This window comes from Ursus americanus, unplaced genomic scaffold (assembly GCF_024610735.1).
Source record: "Ursus americanus isolate L20-20 unplaced genomic scaffold, mUrsAme1.1.p SCAF_74, whole genome shotgun sequence".
NCBI classification, from domain to species: domain Eukaryota; kingdom Metazoa; phylum Chordata; class Mammalia; order Carnivora; family Ursidae; genus Ursus; species Ursus americanus.
In genome coordinates this window covers 302,845-316,573 of record NW_028273656.1, presented here as the reverse complement: position 1 = coordinate 316,573, position 13,729 = coordinate 302,845, and positions in this window count along the sequence as shown.

Sequence of the window (13,729 nt, the reverse complement as noted above, 5' to 3'; positions counted from 1 at the left end):
AAGCCGTTTTTCCCCCAGGGCTCTCCGGGCTGTGTTCGTTGGGCTTGAACTCCTGCTAGCAAAACCGCCGGGTTGAGGGAAGGGTTCAGACTGTGCCTGGGCCCTGTGGTCTCTTCCAGGTCAGTGTATGGCATTTCCTTCCCCTTGCCACAGGCACCTGGGAGCATGTCTGCACGTGGAGAAAGACTTTCCCGTGGGAAGCCGGTTTTTGTCAAACGGGTCCCAGTGCTCTGCTCCGCTCTATTCACTCCTGCTGCCAGAAGCCCAGGGAGAATGGGAGGGCTTAGAACATGGCTGGGCACTGTGGTTTCTTCCAGAGAAGTGGAGGGCATTTGCTTTACCTTGCCACAACCACTTGGGATAGGGTCTGCACCTCAGGAAAACTGTTTCCGTGGGAAGCCGGCTTTTTGCAAAGGGGTCTCAAGGCCGTGGGCCTCGGGTGTCCTTCCGGCTCCCCAAAGCACAGGGACGAGGTGAGGGGCTTAGACCATGCCTGGGCAATGTTGTTTCTTACACCTGGGTGTGTGGCATTTTGTTGAGCTGGCTACCCCCACTTGGGGTAGGTGTTCCACAGCAAGCACCTATTGTTCGTCAGAAGCCGTTTTTGCCCCAGGGCTCTCCGGGCTGTGTTCGTTGGGCTTGAACTCCTGCTAGCAAAACCGCCGGGTTTAGGGAAGGGTTCAGACTGTGCCTGGGCCCTGTGGTCTCTTCCAGGTCAGTGTATGGCATTTCCTTCCCCTTGCCACAGGCACCTGGGAGCATGTCTGCACGTGGAGAAAGACTTTCCCGTGGGAAGCCGGTTTTTGTCAAACGGGTCCCAGTGCTCTGCTCCTCTCTTTTCACTCCTGCTGCCAGAAGCACAGGGAGGATGGGAGGGCTTAGAACATGGCTGGGCACTGTGGTTTCTTCCACAGAAGTGGAGGGCATTGGCTTTACCTTGCCACAACCACTTGGGAGAGGGTCTACACCTCAGGAAAACTGTCTCCGTGGGAAGCCGGCTTTTTGCAAAGGGGTCTCAGGGCCGTGGGCCTCGGGTGTCCCTCCGGCTCCCCAAAGCACAGGGACGAGGTGAGGGGCTTAGACCATGCCTGGGCAATGTTATTTCTTACACCTGGGTGTGTGGCATTTTGTTGAGCTGGCTACCCCCACTTGGGATAGGTGTTCCACAGCAAGCACCTATTGTTCGTCGGAAGCCGTTTTTGCCCCAGGGGTCTCCGGGCTGTGTTCGTTGGGCTTGAACTCCTGCTAGCAAAACCGCCGGGTTGAGGGAAGGGTTCAGACTGTGCCTGGGCCCTGTGGTCTCTTCCAGGTCAGTGTATGGCATTTCCTTCCCCTTGCCACAGGCACCTGGGAGCATGTCTGCACGTGGAGAAAGACTTTCCCGTGGGAAGCCGGTTTTTTTCAAACGGGTCCCAGTGCTCTGCTCCTCTCTTTTCACTCCTGCTGCCAGAAGCCCAGGGAGGATGGGAGGGCTTAGAACATGGCTGGGCACTGTGGTTTCTTCCAGAGAAGTGGAGGGCATTTGCTTTACCTTGCCACAACCACTTGGGATAGGGTCTGCACGTCAGGAAAACTGTTTCCGTGGGAAGCCGGCTTTTTGCAAAGGGGTCTCAGGGCCGTGGGCCTCGGGTGTCCCTCCGGCTCCCCAAAGCACAGGGACGAGGTGAGGGGCTTAGACCATGCCTGGGCAATGTTGTTTCTTACACCTGGGTGTGTGGCATTTTGTTGAGCTGGTTTCCCCCACTTGGGATAGGTGTTCCACAGCAAGCACCTATTGTTCGTCGGAAGCCGTTTTTGCCCCAGGGGTCTCCGGGCTGTGTTCGTTGGGCTTGAACTCCTGCTAGCAAAACCGCCTGGTTGAGGGAAGGGTTCAGGCAGTGCCTGGGCGCTGTGGTCTCTTCCAGGTCAGTGTATGGCATTTCCTTCCCCTTGCCACAGGCACCTGGGAGCATGTCTGCACGTGGAGAAAGACTTTCCCGTGGGAAGCCGGTTTTTGTCAAACGGGTCCCAGTGCTCTGCTCCTCTCTTTTCACTCCTGCTGCCAGAAGCCCAGGGAGGATGGGTGGGCTTAGAACATAGCTGGGCACTGGGGTTTGTTCCAGAGAAGTGGAGGGCATTTGCTTTACCTTGCCACAACCACTTGGGATAGGGTCTGCACCTCAGGAAAACTGTTTCCGTGGGAAGCCGGCTTTTTGCAAAGGGGTCTCAGGGCCGTGGGCCTCGGGTGTCCCTCCGGCTCCCCAAAGCACAGGGAAGAGGTGAGGGGCTTAGACCATGCATGGGCAATGTTGTTTCTTACACCTGGGTGTGTGGCATTTTGTTGAGCTGGCTACCCCCACTTGGGATAGGTGTTCCACAGCAAGCACCTATTGTTCGTCGGAAGCCGTTTTTGCCCCAGGGGTCTCCGGGCTGTGTTCGTTGGGCTTGAACTCCTGCTAGCAAAACCGCCGGGTTGAGGGAAGGGTTCAGACTGTGCCTGGGCCCTGTGGTCTCTTCCAGGTCAGTGTATGGCATTTCCTTCCCCTTGCCACAGGCACCTGGGAGCATGTCTGCACGTGGAGAAAGACTTTCCCGTGGGAAGCCGGTTTTTGTCAAACGGGTCCCAGTGCTCTGCTCCTCTCTTTTCACTCCTGCTGCCAGAAGCCCAGGGAGGATGGGTGGGCTTAGAACATAGCTGGGCACTGGGGTTTGTTCCAGAGAAGTGGAGGGCATTTGCTTTACCTTGCCACAACCACTTGGGATAGGGTCTGCACCTCAGGAAAACTGTTTCCGTGGGAAGCCGGCTTTTTGCAAAGGGGTCTCAGGGCCGTGGGCCTCGGGTGTCCCTCCGGCTCCCCAAAGCACAGGGACGAGGTGAGGGGCTTAGACCATGCCTGGGCAATGTTGTTTCTTACACCTGGGTGTGTGGCATTTTGTTGAGCTGGTTTTCCCCACTTGGGATAGGTGTTCCACAGCAAGCACCTATTGTTCGTCGGAAGCCGTTTTTGCCCCAGGGGTCTCCGGGCTGTGTTCGTTGGGCTTGAACTCCTGCTAGCAAAACCGCCTGGTTGAGGGAAGGGTTCAGGCAGTGCCTGGGCGCTGTGGTCTCTTCCAGGTCAGTGTATGGCATTTCCTTCCCCTTGCCACAGGCACCTGGGAGCATGTCTGCACGTGGAGAAAGACTTTCCCGTGGGAAGCCGGTTTTTGTCAAACGGGTCCCAGTGCTCTGCTCCTCTCTTTTCACTCCTGCTGCCAGAAGCCCAGGGAGGATGGGTGGGCTTAGAACATAGCTGGGCACTGGGGTTTGTTCCAGAGAAGTGGAGGGCATTTGCTTTACCTTGCCACAACCACTTGGGATAGGGTCTGCACCTCAGGAAAACTGTTTCCGTGGGAAGCCGGCTTTTTGCAAAGGGGTCTCAGGGCCGTGGGCCTCGGGTGTCCCTCCGGCTCCCCAAAGCACAGGGACGAGGTGAGGGGCTTAGACCATGCATGGGCAATGTTGTTTCTTACACCTGGGTGTGTGGCATTTTGTTGAGCTGGCTACCCCCACTTGGGATAGGTGTTCCACAGCAAGCACCTATTGTTCGTCGGAAGCCGTTTTTGCCCCAGGGGTCTCCGGGCTGTGTTCGTTGGGCTTGAACTCCTGCTAGCAAAACCGCCGGCTTGAGGGAAGGGTTCAGACTGTGCCTGGGCCCTGTGGTCTCTTCCAGGTCAGTGTATGGCATTTCCTTCCCCTTGCCACAGGCACCTGGGAGCATGTCTGCACGTGGAGAAAGACTTTCCCGTGGGAAGCCGGTTTTTGTCAAACGGGTCCCAGTGCTCTGCTCCTCTCTTTTCACTCCTGCTGCCAGAAGCCCAGGGAGGATGGGTGGGCTTAGAACATAGCTGGGCACTGGGGTTTGTTCCAGAGAAGTGGAGGGCATTTGCTTTACCTTGCCACAACCACTTGGGATAGGGTCTGCACCTCAGGAAAACTGTTTCCGTGGGAAGCCGGCTTTTTGCAAAGGGGTCTCAGGGCCGTGGGCCTCGGGTGTCCCTCCGGCTCCCCAAAGCACAGGGACGAGGTGAGGGGCTTAGACCATGCATGGGCAATGTTGTTTCTTACACCTGGGTGTGTGGCATTTTGTTGAGCTGGCTACCCCCACTTGGGATAGGTGTTCCACAGCAAGCACCTATTGTTCGTCGGAAGCCGTTTTTGCCCCAGGGGTCTCCGGGCTGTGTTCGTTGGTCTTCAACTCATGCTAGCAAAACCGCCGGGTTGAGGGAAGGGTTCAGACTGTGCCTGGGCCCTGTGGTCTCTTCCAGGTCAGTGTATGGCATTTCCTTCCCCTTGCCACAGGCACCTGGGAGCATGTCTGCACGTGGAGAAAGACTTTCCCGTGGGAAGCCGGTTTTTGTCAAACGGGTCCCAGTGCTCTGCTCCTCTCTTTTCACTCCTGCTGACAGAAGCACAGGGAGGATGGGAGGGCTTAGAACATGGCTGGGCACTGTGGTTTCTTCCACAGAAGTGGAGGGCATTGGCTTTACCTTGCCACAACCACTTGGGAGAGGGTCTACACCTCAGGAAAACTGTCTCCGTGGGAAGCCGGCTTTTTGCAAAGGGGTCTCAGGGCCGTGGGCCTCGGGTGTCCCTCCGGCTCCCCAAAGCACAGGGACGAGGTGAGGGGCTTAGACCATGCCTGGGCAATGTTATTTCTTACACCTGAGTGTGTGGCATTTTGTTGAGCTGGCTACCCCCACTTGGGATAGGTGTTCCACAGCAAGCACCTATTGTTCGTCGGAAGCCGTTTTTGCCCCAGGGGTCTCCGGGCTGTGTTCGTTGGGCTTGAACTCCTGCTAGCAAAACCGCCGGGTTGAGGGAAGGGTTCAGACTGTGCCTGGGCCCTGTGGTCTCTTCCAGGTCAGTGTATGGCATTTCCTTCCCCTTGCCACAGGCACCTGGGAGCATGTCTGCACGTGGAGAAAGACTTTCCCGTGGGAAGCCGGTTTTTGTCAAACGGGTCCCAGTGCTCTGCTCCTCTCTTTTCACTCCTGCTGCCAGAAGCCCAGGGAGGATGGGAGGGCTTAGAACATGGCTGGGCACTGTGGTTTCTTCCAGAGAAGTGGAGGGCATTTGCTTTACCTTCCCACAACCACTTGGGATAGGGTCTGCACCTCAGGAAAACTGTTTCCGTGGGAAGCCGGCTTTTTGCAAAGGGGTCTCAGGGCCGTGGGCCTCGGGTGTCCCTCCGGCTCCCCAAAGCACAGGGACGAGGTGAGGGGCTTAGACCATGCCTGGGCAATGTTGTTTCTTACACCTGGGTGTGTGGCATTTTGTTGAGCTGGCTACCCCCACTTAGGATAGGTGTTCCACAGCAAGCCCCTATTGTTCGTCGGAAGCCGTTTTTTCCCCAGGAGTCTCCGGGCTGTGTTCGTTGGGGTTGTGCTCCTGCTAGCAAAACCGCCGGGTTGAGGGAAGGGTTCAGACTGTGCCTGGGCCCTGTGGTCTCTTCCAGGTCAGTGTATGGCATTTCCTTCCCCTTGCCACAGGCACCTGGGAGCATGTCTGCACGTGGAGAAAGACTTTCCCGTGGGAAGCCGGTTTTTGTCAAACGGGTCCCAGTGCTCTGCTCCTCTCTATTCACTCCTGCTGCCAGAAGCCCAGGGAGAATGGGAGGGCTTAGAACATGGCTGGGCACTGTGGTTTCTTCCAGAGAAGTGGAGGGCATTTGCTTTACCTTGCCACAACCACTTGGGATAGGGTCTGCACCTCAGGAAAACTGTTTCCGTGGGAAGCCGGCTTTTTGCAAAGGGGTCTCAGGGCCCTGGGCCTCGGGTGTCCTTCCGGCTCCCCAAAGCACAGGGACGAGGTGAGGGGCTTAGACCATGCCTGGGCAATGTTGTTTCTTACACCTGGGTGTGTGGCATTTTGTTGAGCTGGCTACCCCCACTTGGGGTAGGTGTTCCACAGCAAGCACCTATTGTTCGTCCGAAGCCGTTTTTGCCCCAGGGCTCTCCGGGCTGTGTTCGTTGGGCTTGAACTCCTGCTAGCAAAACCGCCGGGTTGAGGGAAGGGTTCAGACTGTGCCTGGGCCCTGTGGTCTCTTCCAGGTCAGTGTATGGCATTTCCTTCCCCTTGCCACAGGCACCTGGGAGCATGTCTGCACGTGGAGAAAGACTTTCCCGTGGGAAGCCGGTTTTTGTCAAACGGGTCCCAGTGCTCTGCTCCTCTCTTTTCACTCCTGCTGCCAGAAGCCCAGGGAGGATGGGTGGGCTTAGAACATAGCTGGGCACTGGGGTTTGTTCCAGAGAAGTGGAGGGCATTTGCTTTACCTTGCCACAACCACTTGGGATAGGGTCTGCACCTCAGGAAAACTGTTTCCGTGGGAAGCCGGCTTTTTGCAAAGGGGTCTCAGGGCCCTGGGCCTCGGGTGTCCTTCCGGCTCCCCAAAGCACAGGGACGAGGTGAGGGGCTTAGACCATGCCTGGGCAATGTTGTTTCTTACACCTGGGTGTGTGGCATTTTGTTGAGCTGGCTACCCCCACTTGGGATAGGTGTTCCACAGCAAGCACCTATTGTTCGTCCGAAGCCGTTTTTGCCCCAGGGGTCTCCGGGCTGTGTTCGTTGGGCTTGAACTCCTGCTAGCAAAACCGCCGGGTTGAGGGAAGGGTTCAGACTGTGCCTGGGCCCTGTGGTCTCTTCCAGGTCAGTGTATGGCATTTCCTTCCCCTTGCCACAGGCACCTGGGAGCATGTCTGCACGTGGAGAAAGACTTTCCCGTGGGAAGCCGGTTTTTGTCAAACGGGTCCCAGTGCTCTGCTCCTCTCTTTTCACTCCTGCTGCCAGAAGCCCAGGGAGGATGGGAGGGCTTAGAACATGGCTGGGCACTGTGGTTTCTTCCACAGAAGTGGAGGGCATTGGCTTTACCTTGCCACAACCACTTGGGAGAGGGTCTACACCTCAGGAAAACTGTCTCCGTGGGAAGCCGGCTTTTTGCAAAGGGGTCTCAGGGCCGTGGGCCTCGGGTGTCCCTCCGGCTCCCCAAAGCACAGGGACGAGGTGAGGGGCTTAGACCATGCCTGGGCAATGTTGTTTCTTACACCTGGGTGTGTGGCATTTTGTTGAGCTGGTTTCCCCCACTTGGGATAGGTGTTCCACAGCAAGCACCTATTGTTCGTCGGAAACCTTTTTTGCCCCAGGGGTCTCCGGGCTGTGTTCGTTGGGCTTGAACTCCTGCTAGCAAAACCGCCTGGTTGAGGGAAGGGTTCAGGCAGTGCCTGGGCGCTGTGGTCTCTTCCAGGTCAGTGTATGGCATTTCCTTCCCCTTGCCACAGGCACCTGGGAGCATGTCTGCACGTGGAGAAAGACTTTCCCGTGGGAAGCCGGTTTTTGTCAAACGGGTCCCAGTGCTCTGCTCCTCTCTTTTCACTCCTGCTGCCAGAAGCCCAGGGAGGATGGGTGGGCTTAGAACATAGCTGGGCACTGGGGTTTGTTCCAGAGAAGTGGAGGGCATTTGCTTTACCTTGCCACAACCACTTGGGATAGGGTCTGCACCTCAGGAAAACTGTTTCCGTGGGAAGCCGGCTTTTTGCAAAGGGGTCTCAGGGCCGTGGGCCTCGGGTGTCCCTCCGGCTCCCCAAAGCACAGGGACGAGGTGAGGGGCTTAGACCATGCCTGGGCAATGTTGTTTCTTACACCTGGGTGTGTGGCATTTTGTTGAGCTGGCTACCCCCACTTGGGATAGGTGTTCCATAGCAAGCACCTATTGTTCGTCGGAAGCCGTTTTTGCCCCAGGGGTCTCCGGGCTGTGTTCGTTGGTCTTCAACTCCTGCTAGCAAAACCGCCGGGTTGAGGGAAGGGTTCAGACTGTGCCTGGGCCCTGTGGTCTCTTCCAGGTCAGTGTATGGCATTTCCTTCCCCTTGCCACAGGCACCTGGGAGCATGTCTGCACGTGGAGAAAGACTTTCCCGTGGGAAGCCGGTTTTTGTCAAACGGGTCCCAGTGCTCTGCTCCTCTCTTTTCACTTCTGCTGCCAGAAGCCCAGGGAGGATGGGAGGGCTTAGAACATGGCTGGGCACTGTGGTTTCTTCCAGAGAAGTGGAGGGCATTGGCTTTACCTTGCCACAACCACTTGGGAGAGGGTCTACACCTCAGGAAAACTGTCTCCGTGGGAAGCCGGCTTTTTGCAAAGGGGTCTCAGGGCCGTTGGCCTCGGGTGTCCCTCCGGCTCCCCAAAGCACAGGGACGAGGTGAGGGGCTTAGACCATGCCTGGGCAATGTTGTTTCTTACACCTGGGTGTGTGGCATTTTGTTGAGCTGGCTACCCCCACTTGGGATAGGTGTTCCACAGCAAGCACCTATTGTTCGTCGGAAGCCGTTTTTGCCCCAGGGGTCTCCGGGCTGTGTTCGTTGGGCTTGAACTCCTGCTAGCAAAACCGCCGGGTTGAGGGAAGGGTTCAGACTGTGCCTGGGCCCTGTGGTCTCTTCCAGGTCAGTGTATGGCATTTCCTTCCCCTTGCCACAGGCACCTGGGAGCATGTCTGCACGTGGAGAAAGACTTTCCCGTGGGAAGCCGGTTTTTGTCAAACGGGTCCCAGTGCTCTGCTCCTCTCTTTTCACTCCTGCTGCCAGAAGCCCAGGGAGGATGGGTGGGCTTAGAACATAGCTGGGCACTGGGGTTTGTGCCAGAGAAGTGGAGGGCATTTGCTTTACCTTGCCACAACCACTTGGGATAGGGTCTGCACCTCAGGAAAACTGTTTCCGTGGGAAGCCGGCTTTTTGCAAAGGGGTCTCAGGGCCGTGGGCCTCGGGTGTCCCTCCGGCTCCCCAAAGCACAGGGACGAGGTGAGGGGCTTAGACCATGCATGGGCAATGTTGTTTCTTACACCTGGGTGTGTGGCATTTTGTTGAGCTGGCTACCCCCACTTGGGATAGGTGTTCCACAGCAAGCACCTATTGTTCGTCGGAAGCCGTTTTTGCCCCAGGGGTCTCCGGGCTGTGTTCGTTGGGCTTGAACTCCTGCTAGCAAAACCGCCGGGTTGAGGGAAGGGTTCAGACTGTGCCTGGGCCCTGTGGTCTCTTCCAGGTCAGTGTATGGCATTTCCTTCCCCTTGCCACAGGCACCTGGGAGCATGTCTGCACGTGGAGAAAGACTTTCCCGTGGGAAGCCGGTTTTTGTCAAACGGGTCCCAGTGCTCTGCTCCTCTCTTTTCACTTCTGCTGCCAGAAGCCCAGGGAGGATGGGAGGGCTTAGAACATGGCTGGGCACTGTGGTTTCTTCCAGAGAAGTGGAGGGCATTGGCTTTACCTTGCCACAACCACTTGGGAGAGGGTCTACACCTCAGGAAAACTGTCTCCGTTGGAAGCCGGCTTTTTGCAAACGGGTCTCAGGGCCGTGGGCCTCGGGTGTCCCTCCGGCTCCCCAAAGCACAAGGACGAGGTGAGGGGCTTAGACCATGCCTGGGCAATGTAGTTTCTTACACCTGGGTGTGTGGCATTTTGTTGAGCTGGCTACCCCCACTTGGGATAGGTGTTCCACAGCAAGCACCTATTGTTCGTCGGAAGCCGTTTTTGCCCCAGGGTTCTCCGGGTTGTGTTCGTTGGGGTTGAACTCCTGCTAGCAAAACCGCCGGGTTGAGGGAAGTGTTCAGGCAGTGCCTGGGCCCTGTGGTCTCTTCCAGGTCAGTGTATGGCATTTCCTTCCCCTTGCCACAGGCACCTGGGAGCATGTCTGCACGTGGAGAAAGACTTTCCCGTGGGAAGCCGGTTTTTGTCAAACGGGTCCCAGTGCTCTGCTCCTCTCTTTTCACTTCTGCTGCCAGAAGCCCAGGGAGGATGGGAGGGCTTAGAACATGGCTGGGCACTGTGGTTTCTTCCAGAGAAGTGGAGGGCATTGGCTTTACCTTGCCACAACCACTTGGGAGAGGGTCTACACCTCAGGAAAACTGTCTCCGTTGGAAGCCGGCTTTTTGCAAACGGGTCTCAGGGCCGTGGGCCTCGGGTGTCCCTCCGGCTCCCCAAAGCACAAGGACGAGGTGAGGGGCTTAGACCATGCCTGGGCAATGTAGTTTCTTACACCTGGGTGTGTGGCATTTTGTTGAGCTGGCTACCCCCACTTGGGATAGGTGTTCCACAGCAAGCACCTATTGTTCGTCGGAAGCCGTTTTTGCCCCAGGGTTCTCCGGGTTGTGTTCGTTGGGGTTGAACTCCTGCTAGCAAAACCGCCGGGTTGAGGGAAGTGTTCAGGCAGTGCCTGGGCCCTGTGGTCTCTTCCAGGTCAGTGTATGGCATTTCCTTCCCATTGCCACAGGCACCTGGGAGCATGTCTGCACGTGGAGAAAGACTTTCCCGTGGGAGGCCGGTTTTTGTCAAACGGGTCCCAGTGCTCTGCTCCTCTCTTTTCACTCCTGCTGCCAGAAGCCCAGGGAGGATGGGTGGGCTTAGAACATAGCTGGGCACTGGGGTTTGTTCCAGAGAAGTGGAGGGCATTTGCTTTACCTTGCCACAACCACTTGGGATAGGGTCTGCACCTCAGGAAAACTGTTTCCGTGGGAAGCCGGCTTTTTGCAAAGGGGTCTCAGGGCCCTGGGCCTCGGGTGTCCTTCCGGCTCCCCAAAGCACAGGGACGAGGTGAGGGGCTTAGACCATGCCTGGGCAATGTTGTTTCTTACACCTGGGTGTGTGGCATTTTGTTGAGCTGGCTACCCCCACTTGGGGTAGGTGTTCCACAGCAAGCACCTATTGTTCGTCCGAAGCCGTTTTTGCCCCAGGGCTCTCCGGGCTGTGTTCGTTGGGCTTGAACTCCTGCTAGCAAAACCGCCGGGTTGAGGGAAGGGTTCAGACTGTGCCTGGGCCCTGTGGTCTCTTCCAGGTCAGTGTATGGCATTTCCTTCCCCTTGCCACAGGCACCTGGGAGCATGTCTGCACGTGGAGAAAGACTTTCCCGTGGGAAGCCGGTTTTTGTGAAACGGGTCCCAGTGCTCTGCTCCTCTCTATTCACTCCTGCTGCCAGAAGCCCAGGGAGAATGGGAGGGCTTAGAACATGGCTGGGCACTGTGGTTTCTTCCAGAGAAGTGGAGGGCATTTGCTTTACCTTGCCACAACCACTTGGGATAGGGTCTGCACCTCAGGAAAACTGTTTCCGTGGGAAGCCGGCTTTTTGCAAAGGGGTCTCAGGGCCCTGGGCCTCGGGTGTCCTTCCGGCTCCCCAAAGCACAGGGACGAGGTGAGGGGCTTAGACCATGCCTGGGCAATGTTGTTTCTTACACCTGGGTGTGTGGCATTTTGTTGAGCTGGCTACCCCCACTTGGGATAGGTGTTCCACAGCAAGCACCTATTGTTCGTCCGAAGCCGTTTTTGCCCCAGGGCTCTCCGGGCTGTGTTCGTTGGGCTTGAACTCCTGCTAGCAAAACCGCCGGGTTGAGGGAAGGGTTCAGACTGTGCCTGGGCCCTGTGGTCTCTTCCAGGTCAGTGTATGGCATTTCCTTCCCCTTGCCACAGGCACCTGGGAGCATGTCTGCACGTGGAGAAAGACTTTCCCGTGGGAAGCCGGTTTTTGTCAAACGGGTCCCAGTGCTCTGCTCCTCTCTTTTCACTCCTGCTGCCAGAAGCCCAGGGAGGATGGGAGGGCTTAGAATATGGCTGGGCACTGTGGTTTCTTCCACAGAAGTGGAGGGCATTGGCTTTACCTTGCCACAACCACTTGGGAGAGGGTCTACACCTCAGGAAAACTGTCTCCGTGGGAAGCCGGCTTTTTGCAAAGGGGTCTCAGGGCCGTTGGCCTCGGGTGTCCCTCCGGCTCCCAAAAGCACAGGGACGAGGTGAGGGGCTTAGACCATGCCTGGGCAATGTAGTTTCTTACACCTGGGTGTGTGGCATTTTGTTGAGCTGGTTTCCCCCACTTGGGATAGGTGTTCCACAGCAAGCACCTATTGTTCGTCGGAAGCCTTTTTTGCCCCAGGGGTCTCCGGGCTGTGTTCGTTGGGCTTGAACTCCTGCTAGCAAAACCGCCTGGTTGAGGGAAGGGTTCAGGCAGTGCCTGGGCGCTGTGGTCTCTTCCAGGTCAGTGTATGGCATTTCCTTCCCCTTGCCACAGGCACCTGGGAGCATGTCTGCACGTGGAGAAAGACTTTCCCGTGGGAAGCCGGTTTTTGTCAAACGGGTCCCAGTGCTCTGCTCCTCTCTTTTCACTCCTGCTGCCAGAAGCCCAGGGAGGATGGGTGGGCTTAGAACATAGCTGGGCACTGGGGTTTGTTCCAGAGAAGTGGAGGGCATTTGCTTTACCTTGCCACAACCACTTGGGATAGGGTCTGCACCTCAGGAAAACTGTTTCCGTGGGAAGCCGGCTTTTTGCAAAGGGGTCTCAGGGCCGTGGGCCTCGGGTGTCCCTCCGGCTCCCCAAAGCACAGGGACGAGGTGAGGGGCTTAGACCATGCCTGGGCAATGTTGTTTCTTACACCTGGGTGTGTGGCATTTTGTTGAGCTGGCTACCCCCACTTGGGATAGGTGTTCCATAGCAAGCACCTATTGTTCGTCGGAAGCCGTTTTTGCCCCAGGGGTCTCCGGGCTGTGTTCGTTGGTCTTCAACTCCTGCTAGCAAAACCGCCGGGTTGAGGGAAGGGTTCAGACTGTGCCTGGGCCCTGTGGTCTCTTCCAGGTCAGTGTATGGCATTTCCTTCCCCTTGCCACAGGCACCTGGGAGCATGTCTGCACGTGGAGAAAGACTTTCCCGTGGGAAGCCGGTTTTTGTCAAACGGGTCCCAGTGCTCTGCTCCTCTCTTTTCACTTCTGCTGCCAGAAGCCCAGGGAGGATGGGAGGGCTTAGAACATGGCTGGGCACTGTGGTTTCTTCCAGAGAAGTGGAGGGCATTGGCTTTACCTTGCCACAACCACTTGGGAGAGGGTCTACACCTCAGGAAAACTGTCTCCGTGGGAAGCCGGCTTTTTGCAAAGGGGTCTCAGGGCCGTTGGCCTCGGGTGTCCCTCCGGCTCCCCAAAGCACAGGGACGAGGTGAGGGGCTTAGACCATGCCTGGGCAATGTTGTTTCTTACACCTGGGTGTGTGGCATTTTGTTGAGCTGGCTACCCCCACTTGGGATAGGTGTTCCACAGCAAGCACCTATTGTTCGTCGGAAGCCGTTTTTGCCCCAGGGGTCTCCGGGCTGTGTTCGTTGGGCTTGAACTCCTGCTAGCAAAACCGCCGGGTTGAGGGAAGGGTTCAGACTGTGCCTGGGCCCTGTGGTCTCTTCCAGGTCAGTGTATGGCATTTCCTTCCCCTTGCCACAGGCACCTGGGAGCATGTCTGCACGTGGAGAAAGACTTTCCCGTGGGAAGCCGGTTTTTGTCAAACGGGTCCCAGTGCTCTGCTCCTCTCTTTTCACTCCTGCTGCCAGAAGCCCAGGGAGGATGGGTGGGCTTAGAACATAGCTGGGCACTGGGGTTTGTGCCAGAGAAGTGGAGGGCATTTGCTTTACCTTGCCACAACCACTTGGGATAGGGTCTGCACCTCAGGAAAACTGTTTCCGTGGGAAGCCGGCTTTTTGCAAAGGGGTCTCAGGGCCGTGGGCCTCGGGTGTCCCTCCGGCTCCCCAAAGCACAGGGACGAGGTGAGGGGCTTAGACCATGCATGGGCAATGTTGTTTCTTACACCTGGGTGTGTGGCATTTTGTTGAGCTGGCTACCCCCACTTGGGATAGGTGTTCCACAGCAAGCACCTATTGTTCGTCGGAAGCCGTTTTTGCCCCAGGGGTCTGGGGGCTGTGTTCGTTGGGC